This window comes from Frankliniella occidentalis, unplaced genomic scaffold, assembly GCF_000697945.3.
Source record: "Frankliniella occidentalis isolate FOCC.00 unplaced genomic scaffold, Focc_3.1 Scaffold226, whole genome shotgun sequence".
NCBI lineage: Eukaryota > Metazoa > Arthropoda > Insecta > Thysanoptera > Thripidae > Frankliniella > Frankliniella occidentalis.
In genome coordinates, this window is record NW_026267352.1 from 462312 (window position 1) to 462816 (window position 505).

Below are 505 nucleotides of genomic sequence, written 5' to 3' on the forward strand. Positions count from 1 at the left end.
AGCCTTCGGGGGAAGCAAGCAGGCGAGGTCGTGAGGTCCAGGACCTCGACGCCCACGTGGCCTTATGGATACTGTGTGGCATTGTCAAAGAGTTTTGCACGGAGAAAAAGTTGAGCAGGCCAGACAACGAAACTGAGTTTGGGTTGTTCTTTTTATTTCAGTAATTAGTTTCGGTGTCAGACTGGAACCTTTGGATTCTGCAGCTGCACCAGAACATTTTGCTGACCATGCCTGAAAAAGTTTGAATAGTACTTTCTTTGGCGACAGTTTTATGGTGTTGAAGTAGTTTTAAACGAATGAAAACTACTTTAATTCCGACATGAGGCTTGAGGTTTGATTCTCGAGGCTCGACAGAACTGCACTTTTGTTGCAATCGAATCCGAAATGTGTCGATTTCATACCCACTTCTCTGAGCAGCACCAACTGCCGCTGGGGAACGGTGCATCCTCCCATCCGCAGGTCTACATGCCGGAAGTCTAAACACTGTCAAAGCCGTAGGGGGGTA

General features: G+C 47.5%; 1 protein-coding gene across 1 annotated transcript in view; it reads left to right on the forward strand.

The window, feature by feature from the left end:
* Positions 1 to 505, forward strand: part of LOC127750645 (protein artichoke-like) — an 8737-nt gene that overhangs the window by 3719 nt on the left and 4513 nt on the right. The gene's annotated exons all lie outside the window — the stretch shown is intronic.